The 26599-nt window shown below is 43.4% G+C and overlaps 1 long non-coding RNA gene across 2 annotated transcripts; it reads right to left on the bottom strand.

The window, feature by feature from the left end:
* Positions 1-2433: 2433 nt before the first annotated feature.
* LOC148138021 (uncharacterized) lies at positions 2434-26226 on the bottom strand. Of its 2 annotated transcripts, none has more exons than XR_015754145.1 (5): positions 26119-26226; positions 25612-25727; positions 25370-25409; positions 23716-23844; positions 2434-2565 (listed from the first exon to the last, which is right to left on the bottom strand). It is a non-coding gene; the product is annotated as an uncharacterized LOC148138021 (long non-coding RNA). The 2 variants fall into 2 exon arrangements; XR_015754146.1 differs by lacking the exon at positions 2434-2565 and adding an exon at positions 16812-16976.
* Between the last annotated feature and the right edge of the window lie 373 nt (positions 26227-26599).

Genomic DNA, 26599 nt, shown 5'->3' with positions numbered 1-26599 from the left:
CCAGCAAGGAGCGACAAAGACGTTGACAGCAGGTAATTTTTATTCTGCCAGTTATTGAAATTGGAGATGATTTTTCAGGAAGAAAAAAAAATTTCAGAAGATGATTCCAGCATTTTGACAGGCCACGTGCAGACCCACAAGGAGCGAATTTAACAGGGACAAGGATTCTGGAGTGCCTGGATGAGAAGGCAAATGTGACACACTCGCGAATTAGTTAACGTTCATCAGAAAGAAATAGCATAATACCTGCAACTGAACATGTTAAGTGTAAGAAGAGCTAGTGGTGTTGAAAGGTGTAGCAGCTGGTTCTCCATGAACTACTATAGATTGTTAATGTGCTGAGCTGTTTGTTTTAGCTTTGCATTAAATGGAAGCCTGTTATCTCAGTCCGCTGGCGAAATGGTGTATGGTATGGAGTGAGACAAATAATGTGGGATTAATTGTCGCACTGTCTCAGGGTGCCAGAAGGATCATCCTATCCTCTGCTCACGTGATCTGTAATACAATGTGACTCTAGTGAGTACGAATAGACCTGTCAATGTCAAGCATCATTATCATTGCCATTTATTGCCTTGAACATTTGGTCACAATGACCAGGACCGGGACTGAGTCCTTTTAATACTCACTGATTTAATGGGACACAGAAAAATGTTGTGCAAAATAGACTTGATTGAAAACTGGGTTTTCGTGGTTCGCTGCGTTGTTTACAGAAAATGTTACATTATCGCTATCACAGGGCTTCTCATTCGGTTGGCTTAAATTTGGCACAGAACTTGATTCAAATACAATTCACTAACATCCTTCTGCAAGTTCCTACAGATAATATGAAACACACTCTACATCCAAGGACATGTTGCACATTTTTCATGAATACTCAAGATATAAGAATGTCATGCAAGAGGAAACACCACAGAAGCGCTTCACAGGAGGCTCCCAATCACTGAGGATGTCACCTAGACAGGGGACGAAACGTTTGCAACAAAACCTTCCAGCTCGGCGAACAGAACCACAGCAACAATAAGATATTTACTGTGATTATTCCACTGAACAGTAATTAGATGGTCATGAAGATCTTTGTGTGGCTTTCTGTGCAGTGTTTTGTTTGAACATTGATTTCAATAACATTGAGATAGTTTACAAGATTGACAATTGACAGTTAAAGATAAGTTTTAAAGGTAACATTTTAAAAAAAATGTCAGTTTTGTTTAACGAAACACAATTCTAAGTTTACGGAATCCCGACTGTGTAGAAGCACCTAACCTACACATCCCTGAACAGAACATAGCCAATTTACCTAACCTGCTCATCTTGGGTTTGTGGGAGAAAACCAGAACATTGCAAACTCCACACAGACATGTGACCGAGGAGAGAATTGAATCCCAATGCATAACGCTGTAAGACAGGACTGCTAACCACTGATCATCTGTTCTCAACCCCCAGCCCCCATGCAACAAGTGAGATAAGTGAGAGACGTGCAAAGTCAAATTCCAAATGAATAATCTCTGATATTGCCAAAGCGTCTTAATCTTACATTCAATATGAATAGGTGAATGGAAAAAAAAACTCCCTGACAAATCATGAATGAACAATAATTAGAAAATTATGATAGTCAAAGGACACAACAATATTCAGGTGAATTGCATTGTTTAACAACAAATTTGGGAAATAGCTAACTAATGAATAACGGGAAGTGGCATTTGCTTATTTTACTGATGAAGATATTGACTTGCTTTCCATCTTAGTAACACTACAGAATAGCGATTTATGTGTCTAAAATGTTTGAATTACGCTCTTTCCAATAAAAAAACAGTACGTTCACATAGACTGCTTCATCTTTAAGACTGCAACACTCTCAAATACTTTCCAGGAATTTAGAACCAGCAGAATTAGTTAATTTGGTTTCTTGGGAACTCGAAGAGAATAAACAGCAGATTCTGTGAATTAGTCATTCAATGCGATTATTCAGCTGAAGACAACATCACTTCTTTGCAAAAATGCTCAACTTTGAAAAATTTAAAATGCATTGTCATTGTTTAATGAAACAATACAGATATGTTAATTCTTTTTCATTTGACTTAACAAAACTCAGGAATTTTACATGATTTTGTTGCATGAAAAATACTTAAATCTTATTGTAATTAAAAATACAATCAGTGTTCGCATCGAAGTGAAGTGTATTGAAATGAATTCAACTATGTTTCCGCGGGTAAAATAAGAATTAATATTAACAATGATTGAGAGATTGTACACTACAATATATTTAGTAATTCATATAAAGAGCCGAAATTTCACATGTACGGCACGTACTGGATCAAATAATTGTTACGTATGAGCAACAACTGGATTATAAAATTCGATCAATGAATTTAGAAATAATGAGTAATCTCGTTTTGCTATGTGACTGAGGAATATGTGCAAACAAACAGGAATTATTGCAGTGAAAAGTAATTGCTGGCCTGTGAATTTAAAGACTGTGATTATGGTGATCATTCAGGTAAGCAACAATTAGACATTTACAATTAATGTTGGATGGGAAGTCCTTGGATCCATTGTGGGATACTTGACCTGAAAAAAAAGTTTCATATTGCAGTGTTGGTACTCAGAAACAATTGGTTAAATTAAAATGTGAATCTCATTTTACTTGTTCAAAAGACTTTCTTAAATAATTGCTCAATTATTGTCATGACAGTGACTTGATAATTAATGTTGTAATATTGGCTGGAATGCTAAATGTCTTCAAGGCAGAAATTGATAAATTCTTGATGTCACAAGGAATTAAGGGCTACGGGGAGAATGCGGGTAAGTGGAGTTGAAATGCCCATCAGCCATGATTGAATGGCGGACTGGACTCAATGGGCTGAATGGCCTTACTTCCGCTCCTATGTCTTATGGTCTTATGAGCAATTAAAATGATTCAACATTTCAAAAACACTTTGCTGTGATGTTGATTGGATATTTATTAAAATTGGTAAATTGTGGAATAAAATATAGTAACTAGCTTTATGAATTGAAGAAAAAGTGAGCCATTCAGTGATTATAGAACACTGTTTTCTTTCTTTACTAAAGAATACAGTTAACACAAGAAATATGAATTTCCATCAAATGGTTTCGTGATAGAGTCATGTTATTTTAATTTAGATGATTAATATTATGATCAGAGTTCAGGCATTTAAATTTGGAAGAAAATTGATAGATAATGAAAGTGAGCATGAAAGTGAACAAATGATGCAATGACATTTGGTATATAAAGAAATTCTAATAATTGTGTCATTATTGTACAATGATGAAAAATGTTGGAATAGAAAAGACAAAAAAAAAACATGTTCAAATCAGTTCTTTCCTTACAAAGAAATGAAACCAATAATCATTTTGCAGAGAGCATGATTTGAAAATAAAACAGTCATTTTATGTGTTATATAAACTGAAGACTACTTCCATTTTGCAAAAACGGATACTTCCACAAATTCAAAATTTAGGTTTGCTGAATTATGCAACAAAAATGGTTGTAATTTGAAATATCTCTTGCACACAAATTTAAAATAAGTACACTTAAAGATTTTTAGAATGACAAAACGTTTGTTGTTTACATGATTGTATTACAGTCAATATCTGTGATAAAGTAGAAGCATTGTTTTAAGCAACATAAATCATCTTTAACTACTGAACTGAAATAGAAGATATCAATTGCTCTTGTTGCGTGGAATAGTAAACAAACGCTTGTCATTGGTTTCAGGAGCAAAAAGGATCATACTCTGGTTATTCTACTGAACAATAATCAGATGGTGATGAAAGTCTTTGTGTAGCTCTATGTGTACTGTTTAGCATGAACACTGGTTTGGATAAAATTGAGATATTTACATGAATTAGGAACAGATTGATAATTGGGTGTGAATGAAATTATTTAAAATCAGACAGTTTTTTATATTTACTAGGATTGCTGAGTGAAACTTTCTTAAACCATCATGCAATCAATGGGATAAGTGAGAGTTTGCAAATCCAATTTTCAAATGAACACAACCTGATATTTTCACACCATTTCAATGTCACATTCAATATAAATAGATGACTGGAAAGCTAAAATCAAATCTCACACAATTCATAAACTGACCAGTAATTTAAAAAATGATAAATAATATCAAGTGGCCTTTGTTTATTTTACTAAAGAAGTAATTGATCTTTTCTCATATTTATATCACTGGAGCATAAAATTCTATGTGTTGTTTTAACTAAGATCTACAGAACAAGAGAAAATTAGTGACTATCATGACTTTGTATATTCCAGCTTTATGACTGCAACATTCTAAAATATTTTCCGAGGAATATTGATTGAATGGAATTAGTGTCCAGAAGAAAGTATATAGCAGATACTGTGATTATTGGACTAAACGATGATACGTCCATATAATCTACTGATATTGTGATTGGATATACAGTAATTGTCAGCATCGAAGTAAGTTATAATCAAATCAATTTAAAATTTTTCCATGTTTAAAATAAATACAATATTCACAATGATTGAGAGATTGTACTTTGCAATGTCCTTGAAGTACGGAAGCATAATTCCACATTTGTATCCCTTACTGGATTGCAAAATTATTTTAAATAAGATATATTAGCAACAAAGGGATTTTAAAAATCGTATTCATGAATTTGAGAATAATGAGATATCTCAACTTGATATTAGACTGAGTAATATCTCGAAATGAAGAGTAATATTGCAGGGAAAGATATTTGGAGCTCTCTGAATTTGAAAGGGTAAGATAATTGTTATCTTTCAAATGAGCAAAAATCATATATTTACAAAGAATTTTGCAAGGGATATTATTGGTCGTTTTATTTTTGGATTGGCCTGAACAAATAGGTATTAATATCGTCGCATTGACAATAAGAAATAATGAAAGAAATTTTAAAAATCACTGCATTTTTACAAAGTCTAAGTAAAACTGTTGTGTAATTATTGTATTTGATAAATGCCTTTATAATCCTGACAGATAAATAGACTTAATACTTTGAAAGCACTTTGCTCTGGTTTTGATTAGATATTCATTACAATTAAGAAACTGCAAATTAAAGCATAAAACTTACCTGTATAATGTGAAAAAAATCATTCAGCAACAATTGAAAAAAAATGATTTCGTTCAAAAATGCAGGCAATGCAAGAGTTATATGCTTCCAATAGTTTTCTTGAAGCATCATGTCAACTTTATTAATGTAATTTTTATCACAATAAATGTTTCGATATTTATTTCAGAATTAGGCAATTAAAGTGAACAAAGTATAGTGTTAATGACATTTGGTACGTAAAGGAATTCTCATAATTGTGTGATTATTATTCACTGACAACTAACATGGAAGGAAAAGGAAAATTGTCAACATTTCCAAGCAATTGTTTTCTTATAATGAAATGAAAATAAAAATCATTTTGGAGGCCACATGGTTTGAAGAAAAGAAACAATCACACCATGTGACATTTGAGCTGAAGACTAGTTTCCGTTTCCCCCATTGTGATCTTCACAATAATTTAAAACGTATTGTTGGTTGAACTAAAGAACAAATTGATATAATCAAATTGTTTTCTTGTACACCAAAAAAAGGCAAATGTAAAGTAATTTTATCATGAAAATTATATCGCTCTGAATTTAATCATTTCACACTCAATAAATGTATTTATTGAATTGAAATGTCATCATAGCTGTAGAAGTGTTTTCACCCGACAGGGAATGAGGACTCAGGAGGCAGGCTGAGCTCAGGCATGTAGAAGATGCTTACTCATGCAGCAATCAGTTAACAAAGGGATCATCCCCCAAGGCCAATCTCGGAAGGGAGATCCATGACACACTGTAACATGTACAATAAAAGTCAGCATTTTTATGGACTTTCTGCATCACAATGGCCACGTGCAATGTGGTTACAACCCTCTCCTCCTCATCCAGAGACCCAATTCAAACACATAATCGCAGATGGACATTCTAATGGACATTCCCAAATTCCTTTCATCTCATGTTGTTTAACAGGTACTATAATCTCCAGGCTTTGGGATCTTTCCACGCATCTTATTAATTCAGATTCCAAAGTTATTCCTGCACTCCCTCTGGCCTCTCAGGATGCCTTATCAGTTGGAACGTTTTGAATTATGCTATTCATTATATTTTATTTTATCAAAGTCAATTACTCCTCATATTGTTCACTGTCCTAATTATATATGTACAAAGAAATACAAAAGACAGTTAGTTTTAACTTACTTGCTATAAGATTAGCAATATGACTTGTGTTATAAATTCGTTTCATTGTGTAAAATTATACAGCTACTCTTCCTGTCAGGACTTTATAATTAATGGGCAGTCAACATCATACCTTGAAGTTAATTCCTAAAACTAGCTAACTGCACATCTCAGTCTAAATGCTTTTCTGTAATGTTTTTGATAGTGTGGGATATAGGTAAATTAATGTTATTTCTGCAATTATAATTTCTGATACAGAGTAAATGAACTCACATCAGTGTGTAATTGTTTCAGCCAAGAGCTGAGTCAACAAGAATGGAAACTACGTGGAGGAAATACATAATTGTTTTTGTATTAGCTAATATTATATGTCAGCATGAAACGTGATTGCAAAACAATGGTAGATATTATGGGCAAATAGATAAGATGCTGTGAGGGGATGCGGTCAAGCTAAAAAGCCTGTACAAACAGTAGGTTTCCCACTTTTACAGAGACACATGAACAAACCCTAATTAAAGAGGTCATAGAGATCTGAGTGGTCTCGGCAGAAGCCCAGATGGAAAGAGTAGATATTGATGAAGAAAGAATATGCCTAACAATGACCTGCAGTGGGATAAGGTCAAACGGCCTTGTGAGGTCAGATTTAAGCATTTTGTCACAGACAATGCCAGATAAGATAAGAGATAAGCAGGAGTGGTGGGACCAGTCTAAGGGAAATGGAGGATGTAAACAGGGGGAAAAAACAATGAAATAAGAAAAAAAATGTAAGAACCAAATTATATAAATATCAAGAGTTTGTTGAATTTGGTGTGTTTTGTCCTCTGCCTTGCTTTGGCACTGGACATCGCACCCACTTGCAAGTGTAAAAATAAAGGATACTACTGATTCAGATTTTGTCTCGGACTGCAATTATTGAAGTGTGTGAGCTTTGTTTCTTGCCATTGGGGGCTGTCCGGGATTTTCTTCCATCGCCGGGGGGAGTGGCTGGCCTTGGACACTGGGAAGACGCGTCCCGTTCCCCATTGAGGAGCGGTCTCGTGTCCCGGTTTGGTCCGCTCCCTTGGGCGACTGGTACGGATCCCACAAGAGTGACATCTGAATCAGACAGTGATAGGACTTCGATAGAAAATACAGCGAAAAGGGACCAGGCAACTCTGTGCACAGACCATGGTAAGAAAACTGACCTTTAAGTACTGCCTTGGTGGCCGGGATTGAGTTTTAGTAGTTAATAAGGGACGAACGAAGGAACTCAATATGGGTTGTGCCGAGGGTAAGGAAAAAGCCTCCGGGAAAACAAAAGAAGAAAATGGCAATAGAAATGGAGGCGGGGTCCCTTACAACATACTTCCAGAAAGTCCTTTGGGCAGGATGTTGTGGAATTGGCAAAATAATACTTGTACAAGGGAGACAGATGATTAAATATTGTTTCTTTGTATGTACTAAGGAATCCATTCTTCGTCCCGCTCTCTTCTGGCCAAAGTACAGGTTGGATGAAGACTGGGTTTGTAAATAATTGAATTTATATGTCAATGTGTGTGAGAGAGAGAATGAAAAGAGCTGTACAGCTGGGAGAAAGTTTAACCCTTTGTGATTTAGTTTGAATGAACATTTGTTTGTTGGTGATTGAATGTTTGCATTTTATTCCCTGGAGCTTGAGTTCCAGGACTGTTTTGAATCTGACTTTTATTATGGAAACTTAACATGATTTCTTTTAAGGTTAAGGATTCTATAGAGATTATGAAAAAAAAGAATGATAACTCCTGTTCTTTTTACAAGTCATGACTGCCTTAATGTCAGTTTCTAACTAATCTCTTTTATCTTTACATAAAAGCGATTTATGGAGGACAGTTGAAGTTTCAGTTCAACATTAGATTGTAGTAAAAACAAAATTCTATGGTTAATATCTGTGACGTGGGATTCAGCCATTGTTCATGCATTAAAAGTTTTTTTTTAAACTTGAATAGACAAATTCTTTTAAGGCAGCTCTGATTATTTTACGACCTATAGTATTGTAATTGAGCAACGATTGGTCAGGACTACTTAAGAAAACTAATTTTGGATTTAAATTAAGGGACTAAAACTGGGTGATTACAGTGGATTTCAAAATTGGGAACTGTATGCATTTTACATTTTAAATATTAAATACTGAATAAATGAACGTAAATCTATAAATATATTTACAAGTTAGGTATAGGCTTTAAAGTTAGTCCAGCATGAATTGATGAATTGGTATTTGAAGTTATAGGGAGCTAGAAATATTGCAATATTTCTTTAAAAAAGAAAAAGTGGAAGAACGTAACGACTTATCCCCTTCGGGAGGTACAAATAGGGGACAAAGAGATTGGGTTTGTACATAGAACATAGAAGAATACAGCGCAGTACAGGCCCTTTGGCCCTCGATGTTGCGCCGATCCAAGGCCACCTAACCTATACTAACCCACTATCCTCCATATACCTATCCAATGCCCGCTTAAATGCCCATAAAGAGGGAGAGTCCACCACTGCTACTGGCAGGGCATTCCATGAACTTACGACTCGCTGAGTGAAGAACCTACCCCTAACTTCAGTCCTATATCTACCCCCCCTTAATTTAAAGCTATGCCCCCTTGTAATACCCGACTCCATACGCGGGAAAAGGTTCACACTGTCAACCCTATCTAACCCCCTAATCATCTTGTACACCTCAATCAAGTCACCCCTAAACCTACTTTTCTCTAATGAAAATAGCCCCAAGTGTCTCAGTCTTTCCTCATACGATCTTCCGACCATACCAGGCAACATCCTGGTAAACCTCCTCTGCACCCGTTCCAGTGCCTCCACATCCTTCCTATAGTATGGCGACCAAAACTGCACACAATATTCCAGATGCGGCCGCACCAGAGTCTTATACAACTGCATCATGACCTCAGGACTCCGGAACTCAATTCCTCTACCAATAAAAGCCAGTACGCCATATGCCTTCCTCACCGCACTATTTACCTGAGTGGCAACTTTCAGAGATCTGTGTACATGGACACCAAGATCCCTCTGCTCATCCACACTACCAAGTATCCGACCATTAGCCCAGTACCCCATCTTTTTGTTATTCTTCCCAAAGTGAATCACCTCACACTTAGCTACATTGAATTCCATTTGCCACCTTTCTGCCCAGCTCTGCAGCTTCTCTATATCCTGCTGTAACCTGCCACATCCTTCCTCACTGTCAACAACTCCTCCGACTTTCGTATCATCCGCAAACTTGCTCACCCAACCTTCTAACCCCTCTTCCAGGTCATTTATAAAAATGACAAACAGCAATGGTCCCAAAACAGATCTTTGCGGAACACCGCTAGTGACGGCACTCCATGAAGAAACTTTGCCATCAACTACTACCCTCTGTCTTCTTCCATCCAGCCAATTCCTAATCCAAACCTCCAACTCACCCTCAATGCCATATCTCCGTATTTTCTGCAGTAGCCTACCATGGGGAACCTTATCAAACGGCCTTACTAAAATCCATATCTACCACATCTACCGCTTTCCCCTCATCAACCTCCTTCGTCACCTTTTCAAAGAATTCAATAAGGTTTGTGAGGCACGACCTGCCCTTCACAAAACCATGCTGACTATCCTTGATCACATTATTCCTATCCAGATGTGCATAAATCCTATCCCTTACAATTCTCTCTAAGACTTTGCCCACAACAGAAGTGAGACTCACCGGCCTATAGTTACTAGGGTTATCCCTACTCCCCTTTTTGAACAAGGGAACCACATTTGCTATCCTCCAGTCTTCTGGCACTACTCCTGTCGACAAAGAGGACATAAAAATCAAGGCCAATGGCTCTGCAATCTCCTCCCTTGCTTCCCAGAGAATCCTAGGATAAATGCCATCAGGCCCAGGGGAGTTATCTATTTTCACCTTTTCCAGGATTTCCAACACCTCTTTTCTCTACATACCTCAAAGCCATCCATTCTACTTATTTGTGACTCAGTATTCACATCGACGGCAATGCCCTGTTCCTGAGTAAATACTGAAGAAAAGTATTCATTCAGTGTCTCCCCAATCTCTTCCGCCTCCACACGCAACTTCCCACTACTATCCTTGACTGCACCTATTCCTACCCTAGTCATTCTTTTATTCCGAACATACCTATAGAAAGCCTTAGGGTTTTCCCTAATCCTACCGACTAAGGACCTTTCATGTCCCCTCCTTGCTGCTCTTAGCTCTCTCTTCAGGTCCTTCCTGGCTACCCTATAACTCTCAATCGCCCCAATTGAACCTTCACGTCTCATCTTGAGATAGGCCGCCCTCTTCCATTTAACAAGGGATTCCAATTCCTTATTAAACCACGGCTCCCTCGCACGACCCTTTCCTCCCTGCCTGACAGGTACATAATTATCAAGGACACTCAATAGTTGCTCCTTGAACAAGCTCCACATATCATTTACACTCTTGCCTTGGAGTCTACTTTTCCAAGCCACACATCCTAAGTCATGCCTTACCGCATCATAATTTCCCTGACCCCAGCTATAACTCTTGCCCTGTAGTACACACTTATCCCTCTCCATCACGAGAGTAAAAATCACCGAATTATGGTCACTATCCCCAAAGTGCTCACCTACCTCTAATTCTAACACCTGGCCTGGTTCGTTACCCAGAACCAAATCCAGTATGGCCTCACCTCTTGTTGGCCTGTCTACATATTGTGTCAGGAAACTCTCCTGCACACATTGAAAAAACACTGACCCATCTAACGAACTTGAGCTATAGCTTTCCCAATCAATATCAGGAAAGTTAAAGTCCCCCATAACAACCACCCTATTACTGTCACTCATCTCCTGAATCACCTTCCCTATCCTTCCTTCAATGATTCTTGGACTATTAGGAGGCCTGTAAAAGACTCCTAACAGGGTGACCTCACCTTTCCTATTCCTAACCTCAGCCCAAACTACCTCAGATGGCAAGTCCTCATCCATCGTCCTTTCCACCACTGTAATACTATCTTTGACAAGCAATGCCACACCTCCCCCTCTTTTTCCCCCACTTCTGACCCTACTAAAACATTTAAATCCTGGAACCTGCAACAGCCAATCCTGTCCCTGTTCTAGCCATGTCTCCGTAATAGCCACAACATCGAAGTCCCAGGTACCAACCCACGCTGCAAGTTCACCTACCTTATTTCGTATACTTCTTGCATTGAAGTATACACACTTCAAGCCACTTTCCTGTTTACAGACACCCTCCTTGGAAATTGATGCCATGTTCCTAACCTCCCTACACTCCAGGCCCTGCACCCTGAAGCTACAATCTGGGTTCCCATGCCCCTGCAGAGTTAGTTTAAACCCCCCCCCCCCCCCCAAGAGCACTAGCAAACCTCCCCCCAAGGATGCTGGTGCCCCTCAGGTTCAGGTGTAGACCATCCTGTTTATAAAGGTCCCACCGTCCCCAGAAAGAACCCCAGTTATCCAAAAACCGGAATCCCTCCCTCCTGCACCATCCCTGTAGCCACGCATTTAAGTGTTCTCTTTCCCTATTCCTCGAATCTCTATCACGTGGCACGGGTAACAAACCAGAGACAACAACTCTGTTCGTGCCCCCCTCACCAGTGGGGAGATCAGAGCATTTAAAAAGGGAATGAAAGTCCTGGTTGAGGGTCCGGTGGGGTTGTCTGAACAAATTGATCAATTTTTGGGGCCAAGCATGTATACCTGGGCGGAGTTAATGCCTATTTTGAATATACTATTTACTGGGGAAGAAAGGGGACTTATACGAGGAGCAGCCATTGAAATATGGGACAGGGAACACCCGATTGGAGATGGGGATGCTGGACAGGGAGAGGTGAAGTTTTCCCTCAGAGACCCCCAGTGGGAAAACCAAAACCCGGAGCATAGAGAAGAAATGAGGGAATTGAAAGACCTGGTTCTAAAAGGAATAAGAGAGGCAGTTCCGAAGTCACAGAATTTGACTAAAGCCTTTGAAGTTAGACAGGAGGAAGATGAGACGCCTTCAGCTTTCTTGCAGAGATTAAGAGACTCAATGCGGAAATATTCTGGAATGAACCCTGAGGACCCAGTGGCACAGGGTCGTTTGAAAGTACATTTTGTGACAAAGGCATGGCCAGACATCCAGAGAAAGATACAGAAGATAGAAGGGAGGAGTGAAAAACCATTAGATGAATTGTTAAGAGAGGCACAGAAAGTGTTTGTAAAGAGAGAGGATGAGAGACAAAAACAGAAGGTGAAAATGATGGTAGCTACGGTTGATGAGGTAGTTAAGAAAAGAATGGAACCAATAGTAAGCAACCGGAGTGGCAGGTGGCAGCATGTAGGACAGAGAGGAAGAGGGAGAGGGAGAGGACAAGGGGGAGCATTTGATAGAGGGTTTGAGCGACAGGAGCAGAGATGGAGGTCTCCACAGGCAGGATGCTATTATTGTGGGAAGATAGGGCTTTTTAAGCGGGAGTGTCCTGATCTAAAAAGGGAAGAAAGGGCAATTTCGCTAATGAATTTTGATGAATAATAGGGGTGTCGGGGTTCCTGCCCTCGGCGGGGGGGCCCACCAGGAACCCTTGATAAACCTGAGGGTGGGACCCGATAGGGAAGAGGTTGTCTTCCTAGTAGATACGGGGGCAGCACGGTCATCGCTGAATTTTAAACTAAAGAAAGTAGAAATGTCGACACGGTCAATTACTGTTTCAGGGGTAAAAGGGGAAGGATTTACTGTTCCAGTATTTGAACCTATGATGATAGAAGGTCCTAAGGATAGGGTCACAGTGGAATTGTTGTACATCCCTGATATAAGAAGTAACTTACGAGGGAGAGACTTAATTATCCTCTTAGGACTGGAGATTGGAATTCAGGAAAAAGAATTAGTTGTACAAATGACAATGTTGACAGAGGATGTGGAGAGAGAGATAGACCCTATTTTATGGGCTAGGGAAGGGACTCATGGAAAACTACAGATCCCTCCCCTTCTAATAAATTTTAAAAGGAAAGGGGACATTGTCTGTGAGCGACAATATCCCATTTCCATAGAAGGTACACGAGGACTGCAACCAGTAATTGAGGGACTGATTAGAGATTAAGTAAGATCCCTCATGGCCACAAATGGTTTAGTGTGATAGATTTTAAGGCTGCCTTTTGGGCTTGTGCCTTCGCGGAGGAAAGATTTAGGACTATCCCCCTATGAAATCTTATTTGGATTACCTTATCTGGGAACGAATGGAGAATTGCCAATTCCCGAAACTAAAGATTTGTTTTTAAAGAAGTATATACTGGGATTGTCTTCCTCTCCGTCTTTCCTCAGGGAACAAGGTTTATTGGCACAGACTCCACCCCTTGAATTCACCGTTCATCCCATCCAGCCGGGTGATAGGATGTTAGTAAAATCATGGAGAGAAACTAAATTGCAGCAGGACTGGGAAGGGCCGTGCCAGGCTCTTTTGACTACCGAGACGGCAATAAGGATGGCGGAGAAAGTCTGGACTCATTACACTCGGATCAAAGGGCCAGTGGACCCTCCAGTTGAGGAAGAAGTCTGTACAGCCGAATCAAGGCAACACCCGCTGAAACTCAGACTAAAGAGACTTTGAGTAACTGATTATACAGTGGCGACGCGAGCGCGGGATTATTTCTGTCAGATTGGAAATTATGTCTTTTTGTGCTTCAGCATGATGATTAGAATACTGGGAATGTTTAGAGTTGTGATGCTAGCCATCTTAGTATTGGGATTTTGTCAAATACCATTTTCATATGTATTATTAATGGTTCCTGAGTCTGATAATCCACAAGTAATAGACGCTGATGCATGCAGCTTAGTAAATTGTGGGGATATAGATAATCAGAGACAGTACCGCAGCTCTGATATACATCTTAAGTCCTATGGGGATGGCCTCGGGGATGGTACTTGGTATAATGGTCTCGTCACAGTACACCGGGCCCCCTTCCGACCAGCTCGCGATTGTCCCGATAAAAAGTGTAACCCAATATACCTAACAATAAAGAAAACCACATGGCACGAAGCAATTCTGGGCTGGGGGAGGGGGGGTGGGGGCATCTATGAGATACAATTAAATGAAACATTTGGGATAGAAATGAAAACAAACGGGAATGATTTCTCAGGCTGTTGTTTTCGAAATAGCGTAGGCCAGGGAAAACGGGTAGAACTATTGGATAATAAGGTACAACCTTTCACCCCTCCCGATGACCCTAAAGTAGTAAAAATTACAGAGGTAAAGGCCTTAAAACAGACCATTGAAATAGAAACTGGGTATGGGGTTGCAAATGCCTGGGTTGAATGGGTAAAGTATACTGTAAAAAGTCTGAATAAGAGAAATTGCTATGTATGTGCCTCCGGTAGGCCAGTGGCCCAGATGGTTCCCTTTCCGCTCGGGTGGAAGCGAGACAGGAAGGGCATGAAACCTCCCTATTTCTGATGTTCCCTCCCTTGGAGAAAGAGGATTCAAAAGCCCCCCCCCCCCCCCCCCTACGTTTTCAGCTGCAGTCGGAAATCACACGTCATGTGTGCGTAGACAAGGTACAAGTCGGTCTAGAGATTTGGGGGAGCTGAAATTATGGACAGAGATTAAGAATGTTACCGAAACGGAGAAGGGAGGGAACTACTCAGCACTAAAGGTTCCCCGAGCGGATCTGTGGTGGTACTGTGGAGGCAAAATATTGAGACCCACCCTCCCTCCGGATTGGAGAGGGATATGTGCAATTGTACAATTGGCAATTCCATTTACCCTGGCATTTGAGAAGGAAAAGATAGTAGGGAAAAAGGAAAGGAGTAAGAGACCACTGTTAGACACTTCTTTCGATGACAAGATTTATCTTGATTCGGTCGGAGTCCCTAAGGGAGTACCTGATGAATTAAAGGCTCGTAACCAGATTGCAGCAGGCTTTGAGTCAGCTCTCCTTTGGTGGGTAACAATTAATGAAAATGTAGATTGGATAAACTTTCTATAATCAACAGCGATTTATAACTTATACAAGAGATGCGGTTAAAGGAATATCAGAACAGCTTGATGTGACAAGTAGGATGGCATGGGAAAACAGAATGGTCCTTGGTACAATTTTAGCAGAAAAAGGGTGTGTGTGTATGATGTTAGGAGGAAGTTGTTGTACCTTTATTCCTAATAACACTGTGCCTGATGGTTCAATCACTCGGGCCTTAAGGGGATTGACTACCTTAGCAGAGGAAATGGCTGAGAGTTCAGGAGGAGACACATCTCTCACGGGATGGCTTGAATCATGGTTTGGAAAATGGAAGAGGGTGGTGGTTTCCATCCTTACTTCCCTGATAGTAGTAGTCGGGGTATTGGTGGCCATTGGCTGTTGTATCACACCCTGTATACGAGGGCTCACCCAAAGACTGATTGAAACAGCCTTAATGAAACAGATGCCCCTAAAAGGGAATCAGGCAGAGGAACTTTATCGACTAAATAATGAGGGGATGAGTGAGACCAAGATGGGTGAAATCTCCGGAATGATGCTTGCGAATTTTGGGGGCGATGCTTAAAAGAAAAATGCAGAAGATAACAAATGGTAATTAAAGAAAAAGGGGGAAATTGTGGGATACGGGAAAAATAGTGTTACTTCTGCAATCATGATCAATTATGCAAGGTAAATGAACTCACACCAGTGTATAATTGTTTCAACCAAGAGCTGAGTCAACAAGAATGAAAACTATGTGAAGGAAATATATAATTGTTGTTGTATTAGCTAAAATGTGCATTCAAGAATGAAACGTGCCTGCAAACAATGGTAGATGTTACAGACAAATAGATAAGGTGCTGTGAGGGTGTAGGCTAAGCCAGATATGCTTTTACAAACAGTAGTTATCAGCATCTGTTTCCCATTTCTGCAAAAACAAAAGCAAACCCCAATTAAAAGGTCATAACGATCAATATGGTTGGGGAAAGGGAGGAAATGGCACAGGCGGAGGAAGTACATAATAGTGAAGAAGAATATACCTAACAATGGACCACAGCAGGATGTGGTGAAAAGGCCAAGTAAAACTTGTACTTTGTTATGCATAAGGCCGGATAAGGCAAGAGATAAAGAATAGTAATGGGCACCGGGTTGGAGTAGTGAATCCTATATAAGATACGTACTTGCTAAACTCTGGGTGCCTTACTTCAGGCACCACGCTTGTAAGTGTATAATAAACATACTGATTGCTTCAGATCTTGTCTCAGACTGAAATTATTGAAGTGAGGGAGCTTTGTTTCTCACATACTGATACTGATTTTTAACATTGGAACTGTTGTACTCGGAACAGCATAATTAAGTGTAGCTGGATAGGTTGTGTTCTGTAGGGTTTCTTTGTTCTTTGTGTAATTTTGTGAATAATGTTTTTGTCTGTTTAAAATCTAGTCATCAACCTAGCTATCTTACTCCAGGTAATTTTCACTGTACACTTAACGAAGTAAATTGCAAAGTTATGCTCTGGGCTGCCTGCTTAAGAATGTTGTGAGTGGTCGAGCCTAGTCCATAATATTAGTCATTGCAATGTTAATGTAGTTGCAGTTCCCTAAGTTTTAAACAACTTTATAATAGTCTTAGCTTAACAGTTCCAGTAAAAATTATGAAAAGGTATGCATTATTTATTGGATTATGTTAGTTACTGGAAGTAATTATTGAAAGTCACAATTATTTCCTTAGCTTTTAAGATGATGTATATTCCCATTTAAAGGTAGATGATACTTTGCTGTGAAGTGAAGGCTGAATCTGCTGAGATCATTTTGAGTCTGGCCATTTGCAGAGAAACACCTTTAAATTCAATGTCAAAGGAAAACTTTATTGTTTGAGGGCTTGGACTTCGGAGTAACCTAATTAAGATGTCACTGAGCAAATTCCCAGTTGGTATATCTCACAAAACATGAGTGAAATTCAACAGACCAGTTGACGAGAGATGGACGTATAGGTGACAGTCTCTAAATATTGTAACAATAAATTCAGAACATGGTCAATCTCAGATTACTATGTATTATGTTATGTCATAAATAGATTAGATTCCCTACAGTGTGGAAACAGGGCATTTGACCCAACCAGTCCACTCCGACGCTCCGAAGAGTAACCCACCCAGGCCAATTTCCCTCTGACTAATGCACCTAACACTGTGGACAATTGAGCATGGCCAATCCACCTGACCTACACATTATTGGACTGTGGGAGGAAACCGGAGCACCCAGAGGAAACCCATTCAGAAACGCGGAGAATGTGCAACATTCTGGTATCCAACTCAGAGATAAGTGGGCAAAATGAGCACACTGGTTTGTACACGGAGCAAATCCTTTCAAGTGCTGTCAATCACAATAGCAGAGACAGACCTGCCATTAAATAGCAACTTTAAACGCAAGAAATTCCAATACTATCTGTGGTTGTGACCGGATAATCTATTATTTCCTTTAAAAAATCATAGAATCAATCCAGTGTGGAAACAGGCCCTTCGGCCCAACAAGTCCACACCGAACCTCCAAAGAGCAACCCACCCAGACCCATTCTCCTACCCCATTACTCTTCATTTTTCCGCTGTCTAATGCACGTAATTTACACATCCCTGAACAACTCTGGGCAAGTTAGCACGGCCAATTCACCTTACCTGCACATCTTTGGGCTGTGGGAGGAAACTCACGCAGACACGGGGTGAATGTGCAAACTCCACACAGACAATCTCCTGACTGATCCAGCACACCGCCCAAGCGTTTTAGCAAAAACAGAAACCGTAAAACACTTCCTTATAGTTGGTGCTGTCTTCCATCCTGTTTAACTAACAAATGGTATTGTTGTTGGAATGAGGTCGATGGAAAATAAAGACCATGAAAGCATGGGAAGGGTTAAAGCATGAAGACCACTGGGAATCTGTGGTCTGTGGAAGGCAGGGGCAGGATGGGATAACCATAGTGGAACATTCTTACACCAATTAGCAGAATAAGGTCACTATGGCCAGATGAGATAACACAAGTAATAAAGCAAGTTTCTCTGTGAAGTGTTATTTTGACAGGATTGGGACCGTAAATATTTGGGACATAACATTAAAATATCTAATTAATAGTTAGTAGAGTCAGCTTGAGACAGGAGACAATTGTAATAGATGGAATAGCTAAATATCTATCAGGACAGGTTAGTCTGCAATGAAAGATCACTGCAGCAGAGTTAGCAATATATATCTAATCATGACATTAGAATGTACAACTAAAGAGGTAATGGGAACTAACATCACTGGTTTATTGTGCAGCTGGAGTGAGGTAAGTTGATTAATATAGTTGGACATGCTGATAAGCACAAAGAAACATGATAAAAGTGATATAAAAATCCACAGGCCCTGAGGTTTGGCGGCATTCAAGAATCTGCTTTCTCAGTGTCACGGTTTTTTGTTTACAAATAAAAGACCTATTTCTTGAAGAACTCTCTGCGTCCCCTGGTGGTTCTCTATATTTTCTCCGCAATAGTACCTGACCCAGTAATGCAGGGCCCTGGTCTCTGTCTCTGTCTCTCTCAGTCTCTCACATGTGCACGCATGCACACACACAGAGTTACTGAGGGACAATGAATGACAGAATAAAAGAACCATTTTCAAATATCAAAGCTCCGTTAAACAATCCTGGGATGTGTTGATGGGGACAGTGTAGAGTGAGCTTAACTCTGTATCTAATCCTGTTCTGACCCTGCCTTGGGAAGGGTTGATGGGGATATAGTAAAGGGAGCTTTAATTTTTATCTCACCCCATCCTGTCCATGCCCTGGGAGGGGTTGATAGGGACAGTGCAGGGAGATCGTTATTTTGGAACATAGGAATAGGAGGAGGCCATTCAGCCCCTCGAGCCTGTTCCATCATTTAATGGCATCATGACTGATCTGTGGCCTAACTCCACATTCCTTTCTTTGGCCCATATCCCTCAATATCTTCACTGAACAAAAATGTATCTCTCTCCGATTTAACCTGAACGATTGATCCAGCATCCACTGCTGTTTGTGGAAGAGAGTCCCAAACCTCTCCCAGCATTTGTGTGTCAAAGTGCTTCCCACCATCTCTCCTGAACGCTCTGGGCACACATTCTCTGACTCTGCTCCCTCTCAGTCTAGAATCTCTAACCAGTGGGAATCGTTGATCTTGATCTAACTTTTCTTATCCTGTTTTATCCTTGAAAGCTTTGATCAGATCACCCCTTAACTTTCTCAATTCTGGAGGAAAACGGTCTCATTTGTCGAGTGTCCCTCAGAACGTAACCCCTGAGGTTCAGGATCATTCTTGTAAACCTCCTTTGTGCTCCCTCTCTGTACTCCAACCTGATACCCACACACTTGCTTGCACTAAACTCCATCTAACACAGCTTTGCCCATTCACCCAGTCTATCAATAACCCTTTGTAATGTTAAGGTACCATCTGCACTGTCTACAATGCTGCCTAACTTTGTACCTGACCCCATGCTGTCCCTATCCTGTGTGTGTTTGATAGGAACAGTGCAGAGGGATTTATACTTGTATCTAACCCCATGCTGCACATGTCCTGGGAGTATTTGATGCAGACATATGGAGGGAGATTTACTCTGCATCTAGCCCCGTGTTGTCTATATCCTGGGAATGAAGACACCATTGGCTCAGAGACAGGAGAGAGGGGAATGAGGGTTTCAGGCTGGAGGGAGCTACAGGCACGTACAAGTTGGGAACTGTTTTCAGTAAAAGGCGATTGATCCCAGGTCACTGCAGAGTGTAATAAACTGATGCCTTTCCCTCACTATCCTCCTCCAATCCCTGGTAAGATCTGCTCTCACATCATGTTCCTTCCTAACTGCTGAATGTGTTAGATACATTAATACATTGGCAATGGGCAGAGGTGCTTTTAAATATGGGATCTTGCTGTGTAACTTGCCTTCAAAATGCTTTCGCTCTCCCTTTCAAGTAATCTGTTCTCTCTTTTATCCGGATGAACTTTTGTTGGGAAAGCTGCAACATGAAGATCCAAAATGTTCAGGCCGAGGAAAACCTTGGCCAAGCTCCAGAGGGGGACAGGTTCTGAGGTCTGAGGCCTAGTCGACAGAAGGGAGGGGGGCCAGAAAAAAGACGGATGGGTGATAAAACGGAATGGAAAGGGGGGTGGAACAACGGAGAGAGGGATCGACAGAAGGAGAGGGAGGAAGGGGAGAAGGAGGCAGTGGGGAGGGAGGGAGAGTGAGGGGGAGGGAAGACTAAGGGGGAGGGAGGGAGGACAAAGTGGGGAGGGAGGACGAAGGAGGACAAAGTGGGAGAGAGGATGGGGTGGGAGGGCAAAGGGGAGGGGTAACGGATGGGGAGGGAGGATGGGGTGGGAGGGCGATTGGGTGTGAGGGTTTGGGGAGGGAGGATGGGGTGGGAGGGGAAGGGAGGGTGAGGGAGGACGAAGGAGTGGAACAGGCCAGGGTGGGGGGAAACGAGAGCGAAGGGGTGATTACAGGTAGAGGGTCCCACTTGGTTGGTCAATGGGAGGAATGAATCCAATTAGTGTGAGAGAGCAGTGGAAGGGAGTCAGGGGATGGCGAGGGAGGTTATTTGAAATTGGAGAACTCAGTGTTGAGTCCTCCAGGCTGTTGGTTGCCCAGGCGGAGGATGAGATGTTTCTCCAATTTGTGGTGTGGTTCATTGTGGCAATGCAGGAGGTCAAGGATGGTCATGTTGGAAAGGGAGTGGTTGGGAGGAATTGAACTGGGCGGTGACTGGGAGATCTGGTCAGTCCCTGGGGCCCGGCTGTGATGCTCGGAAAACCATTCCCTAAGTTTCCGTTGGGTCTCCCTGATGTAGAGAAGCCCACATCGGGAGCACCTGATACTGGAAACACGGTTGGAGGAGAGACAGGTGAACCTCTGTCTCCCCTGGAAGGAGGGTTTGGGGGCCCTAGAGGTGAGGGGGATGGGGGTGTAACAGCAGGTTTTGCATCTTTTCCGGTGGCAGGGGAACGTACCTGGGGATTTGGAGGGTGAGAGTGGAACAAACCCATGGAGTGTCGAAGGGAACGGTCCTTGTGGAAGGCAGAGAGGGGGGGAAGGGGAAGGTGGTCTTGGTGGGAAAGCAAGTTCCTGATCCCAAAACAAATGGTCCCATTCATTCCAAGCTCTGGTCCTGGATTATAACGCTAATCGGGGCGGGGTGGTGGGGTGACCATGGGACTGTTTTGACATTGGTACAGGGTCGAGGGAGATACTCACTGCAGAATCCTCCCCTTTCGCCTGGTCCTGGTTGTTATCTCAGGGTTCGGTTTATTCCAGTTATATTCAGGGAGAACTCTCAGGATTTGATCGGGACAGATGGGGCCAGACGGGGCTGGGCAGGGACTGAATGGGGACCGATGGGTATAAGTGGGGACGGTCGGGGACTGGCGGGGGACAGGTGGGAACTGATTGGGAACAGGTGGGAACTGATTGGGGACAGGTGGGGACTGATTGGGGACAGGTGGGGAATGATTGTGTACAGCTGGGGACTGATTGGGGACAGGTGGGGAATGATTGGGGACAGAGGCAGAGATGTCCCCCGCCCTCCTTCACTCCCTTTCCTTCCCCCTCCTTTACACACTTCCTTCCAACCAATCTCCTCCCCTCTAAACTTCCCCCTCTCCTGCCCATCTCCTTCCAGTCCTCTCTCCACCACACCCCTACCCCCTCCTTCCTCCCCTCTCCACCTCACCCCCATTCCCCATTCCCCTTTCTCTCCACCTCTCCTCCTCCTACTCCTCACTCTTTCCAAACTCCCTCCTCCCTCTGCCCCCTCTCCTTCCCGTCCCCTCTCCTTTCCCCTCCTCTCCTTCTTCCCCTCTTGTTCCCCCATCTCCTCCCCATTCCAATCCCCTCCTGCCCTTCTCCTCGCACCACTTCTCCTTCACCCCATTTCTCCTTCACCGTTCCTTCCCCCACCTTTCCTTCTCCCCTGTCCTTTGCCCCCCCTCTCCTTGCCCCTCCTCTCCTTCACCCCCTCCTTCCTCCCCTCTCCTTTCCCTCCTCTCCTTCCCCAAATCCTTCACCCTCCTCTCCTTCACCCCCCTCCTTCCCCACCTCCTTCACCCTCCTCTCCTTCCCCACCTTTTTCACCCTCCTCTCCTTCCCCATCTCTTTCACCCTCCTCTCCTTCCCCATCTCTTTCACCCTCCTCTCCTTCACCCCCCTCCTTCCCCACCTCCTTCACCCTCCTCTCCTTCCCCACCTTTTTCACCCTCCTCTCCTTCCCCATCTCTTTCACCCTCCTCTCCTTCCTCCCCGCTCTTCCTCCCCTCCTTGCACTCCTCTCCAACCCCTCACCTCCTTCACACACACTCCCCTTCTTCCACTCCCCTACTCTTCCTCCTCCCCTCCACCCTCGCCCTCTCTCTGTCCCCCCTCCTATCCTCCCCTCTCCACTTCTCCCTCCTTCCTTCCCATCCTTCGCCCACTCTCCTCCTCCTCTCCTTCCCCCTCCTCTCCTTCCCCTTTCTCTCCTACCCACTCCCTCCGTCCCCACAATTCCTCCTCTCCTTGCCACCCGTTTCTCCTTCCCCCCTCCTTTTCCATCCTCTCCTTTCCCCCTCTCCTTCCCACCCTCTACTTCACCCTTGCCCCTCCCACCAGTCCTTCCCACCCACTCATCTTCTCCTTTCCCCTTTCCTCCACTCCCACACTCTCTTTCTCTCTCTCTGCCTCTCCCCTCCATTCCCCTTACATTCTCCCTTCTCCGATCCTACCAATTGCTTCCCCCCTACTCTGCCCCCTTCTCCTCTTTCCTTCACTCCTTCCATCCCTGCTCTCCTTTTCTCATTCCATCCCTGTTCTCCTTCCCTATCTCCTTCCCTTCCCTTCCACTCTCCATTCGCCCCTCCTTCCCCGTCTCCTTCCCCCTCCACTCCGTCCTTCCCCCTCTTAACCCCTCTCCATCCCACCTTCCTTCCCCCTGTCCTTTCCCCAACTCTTCTTCCCCTCCAATCCTTCCCCCCGCCATTCCGTACTCCTTGCATTCCATCCCCGCCTCCAATTCTCCTTCCCTCCCTCTCCTTTCCCCCTTCAATCCCTTCCCCCACGCCTTCGCCCCCTCTCCTTTGCCTTTCAACTAATGTTGTTTCTTTCCTTCCAAGATTTCTTGGAAGGAAGATTGCCCGCTTGAAGATTCAAAGAGTGAAACTTTGGGTTCAGGAGGCCTTTGTGCAAAAGCTTTCTCCAGAGGGGACACGGTCCTGAGGGCCTGGTCGACAGGCTACTCCCCATGGGGGCCCACGTGAGTTGTGTGTTTATTTACCCCGAGGTTTAACCTTCTGGGGACACTGAGTTTTAGGGGCCTCTGGTTAAGTGGCTCCTGTCAGATAGCGGCCCTGTCATTTTTAAAACAGATCTGAACCTGGGGTAAAAATAACCGGGGCCTGGGATTTGACACAAACACATCAATCCCCAGTGAGTGTCTGACAGACAGGACTTCCCAAGGAAGGAATTAAAACCTTAAATGAGAAACTCGATCCAAAGACTTGTTCTAATATCAGAGTAATACTACTTGTGGGAACTTACTGTGTCTCAAATTACCTGCAGAGTGCCCTACAGTACAACAGTCTCTCCCCCCGAGGAGGAGATTTGATTTGGGAGTTGAAACTCGGACGATGAAGAGACAGACAGAATCCAAGCATTCTGCCGTGAGGAATCATCAGACAAGAGCTGGAACCAGAGAGAGAATAATCAGAAACCGTCCTGTCTCCTTGTTGTTCATTTACACACAGACACACAGACACAGACACAGACACACACACACACATGGAAAAGAATTGTGGGGTTCAGGCTATCTCTGTGATTTTTACCATAAGGGGCGAGCTCTGGGCTGGAGGGGGTGGGGGAGACAAAGGGGCAGAAAGGGGAAGAGAGGGAGTTGCTGCACAGTCTGATCCCACAGATGATACTGCCTCTGTCACTCACTGCAGCTTTCATCTTCATTCCCGTGTTCCCTCTCTCCCTTTCCTACATCTTTCCTTCAATCCCCATCTCTCTCCATCCTTCCCATCTCCATCCTGTTCACGTTCCCCTGGAGATTCCCTTCCTACAACTCTCTGCCTCCTCACTGTTTAATCGTTTAATTTACTGCAATTATTTAATCGTTCAGCCTTTCCCAATTTCTCTCTCGCTCTCCCTGGGCTTTTTCTCTCTCCCTCCGCCTGTCGTTTTTCTCTCTCTCCCTGTCAGTTCTCTCTCTCTGTCCTTCTGTCTCCCTCCCACCAGGTATTTGTTTATTCTGCTTTCGGTCTTTCATTCTCATTGTCTTGTTCTCTCACTGGGTTTTATTCTCACCACCATCCCCCCTTCACCCCAACCTGTCCCTCACGCTCTCTCGCTCTTCTCCAACCCCCCCATTCCCCACTCCCTCCCTCTCCACCTGTCCCAGAGGGTGACTTGGACTCCGTGCCATGTTGGGAGTGGGAAGGTGATGGGTTGGGAAGGCGATGGGGTGGGAAGGCGATGGGGTGGGAAGGCGATGGGGTGGGAAGGCGATGGGGGAGAAGGCGCGAGTGGGAAGGCGATGGGGTGGGAGGGGCGATGGAGTTGGGAAGGGCGATGGGGGTGGAAAGGGCGATGGGGTGGGAAGGGCGATGGGGGTGGGAAGGGCAATGGGGAGAAGGCGATTGGGGGGTGGGAAAGCGATGGGGGTGGGTAGGCAATGGGGTAGAAGGCAATGGGGGGTGGGAAGGCGATGGGGTGTGGGAAGGCAATGGGGTGTGGGAAGGCAATGGGGTGTGGGAAGGCAATGGGGGTTGGGAAGGCAATGGGGGAGGGTGGGAAGGCAATGGGGAGGAGGGTGACGGGGGTGTTGGAGGAGGGTGACGGGGGTGGGGGAGGAGGGTGACGGGGGTGGGGGAGGAGGGTGACGTGGGGGAGGAGGGTGACGGGGGGGAGAAGAGTGACGGGGGGAGAAGGGTGACGGGGGGAGAAGGGTGACGGGGGGAGAAGGGTGACGGGCGGTAGAAGGGTGACGGGGGGAGAAGGGTGACGGGGGGAGAGGGTGACGGGGAGGGAAGGCGACGGGAGGGGGAAGGTGATAGCGGGGTAAGCATGGGTGTGTACGAGCAGGGAAGGGAATAGTGTGTGTAAGAGGGAGCATGAAGAATGAAAGCAAAAATAGAGCATAGCAGGGTCTGAGTGATGTTTGTGAGGGAGGCCACACATACGAGTGGAATAAATTAACAGCACATACCTCAGGGACCTGCAGTGACGAAGCTCTCATTTGACCATAACTAGAAGAAATAACAATAAACTGTCACAGAGAGTTAAAATACTCATTATTAAAGGTAGCGCAGGTTGGACATTGGCAAAGAGATTGTCATGGAGGACAGGGATTCAGATCCACAGTGAAGAGATCACACCAGGGCCTAACCAATGAACCACAGCAAAACATGTTAACTACTGAATTATAGATGAAAGCTCAAAAACATTCACCTCTGAATCAATGTCGTTGTACTTCAATGTAAACTCTCTAGCCGGAGCTTGGAGCTGAGAAGTTAGCACAGAACTTGCATCAGAGAAACGCTTCAGTTTTCATTCCTTCCACTACTCTGCAAAATGAGATGACAAAAGAAACATGTTGAGAGACATTCAGAATAAACAAATGTATCTCTTGGCTTGAGTATTAAACATCCACCTGTTAAAGGTGTTTCCAAAATCGACCACGATCAGTTCAGGACGGGAATTTACAAAATGATTTGAGAGATCTAGTATTTTAATGACAAGATGATGTTGTAGAGATGATTTGAGAGATGCATCCAATTTTAAGATGTTTTTCTAACCGCCAATTTTGTTCTTCCAAAGATTATTTGGATAGCAGAAGATTGGAATTCAGGAAAGAGAAAATTATTAATGAACAGATTCAATCTTCTGTGTGAATCTCCTCAATGGCGGAGTAGCTACCCAGCATTCTCCGCGGGGATGCATACTCTCTATACTCACTACAGGGACGGCGGTGCAGCCGCAGTGCTATGTTTGTCTACGTGTGAAATGGCGAGACGCGCTTTTCCAGACGGTAAGGCTGCAGGAGCTGGAGAGAGGGATTCAGACCGAGAATAAACCCTTCCAGCGAGAAGCGAGCACCTTGAAAAATAACTTGTGGCTAAGTGTTTTACAGTTCCGAGGTGAACAGCCGCCATCTTGGCCGAAAATGTGGACGCATGCGCAGAGGGACGCGTGACGTCACTGGGCGGGGCCTAAGGGAGATTCATGCAGATGCTGAAAATCTGAGACGAGAGTCAGAGATGTACAGCATGGAAACAGAGCCTTCGGTCCAGCCCATTCATACCGACCAGATATCCCAACCCAATCTAGTCCCACCTGCCAGCAACCAGCCCATATCCCTCCAAACCCTTCCTATTCATATACCCATCCAAATGTCTTTTAAATGTTGCAATTGTACCAGCCTCCACCACTTCCTCTG

This window comes from Chiloscyllium plagiosum, unplaced genomic scaffold (assembly GCF_037043375.1).
Source record: "Chiloscyllium plagiosum isolate Xiang-an unplaced genomic scaffold, Cpla_swu_hap1 HiC_scaffold_42, whole genome shotgun sequence".
NCBI classification, from domain to species: domain Eukaryota; kingdom Metazoa; phylum Chordata; class Chondrichthyes; order Orectolobiformes; family Hemiscylliidae; genus Chiloscyllium; species Chiloscyllium plagiosum.
The sequence above is the reverse complement of the archived record's forward strand: the minus strand, read 5'-3'. Positions and strand labels throughout refer to the sequence as shown.